Genomic DNA, 372 nt, shown 5'->3' with positions numbered 1-372 from the left:
GTGTACCCTATCTAAGTTCATGATCGAATGTAGGCCTACTGTTTAGTAGACCGATATCTGTCTGTCGTCCAAGACAGTTTTATTTAATAATCTTAATTAATACTAAAACGATATAAGAAATTATAATTTTAAAGACTAACTGTAAAAAAGATATAATTAGGCCTAACAAAAATTCATAAAAATTGCCTGTTTTCGATTTTTAATTTTACTCCGTAATTTTTCTGAGTAAGCCATAGCCTAGGCTTATCCATGGAGGTATAATATCTATGTCCTAGGTAGGCCTCTCCTAGTTTTCTGCTGTCTGTTGGTTTTGATCGTAACGGTGACGATAATCTCGATAAATTATTAATGTAATTCTCAGAAATATAACGT

The sequence above is a fragment of the Anneissia japonica genome, unplaced genomic scaffold (genome assembly GCF_011630105.1).
Source record: "Anneissia japonica isolate Jap-2015-1 unplaced genomic scaffold, ASM1163010v1 scaffold287769_len469884_cov163, whole genome shotgun sequence".
NCBI lineage: Eukaryota > Metazoa > Echinodermata > Crinoidea > Comatulida > Comatulidae > Anneissia > Anneissia japonica.
This window is presented reverse-complemented; position numbering follows the sequence as displayed.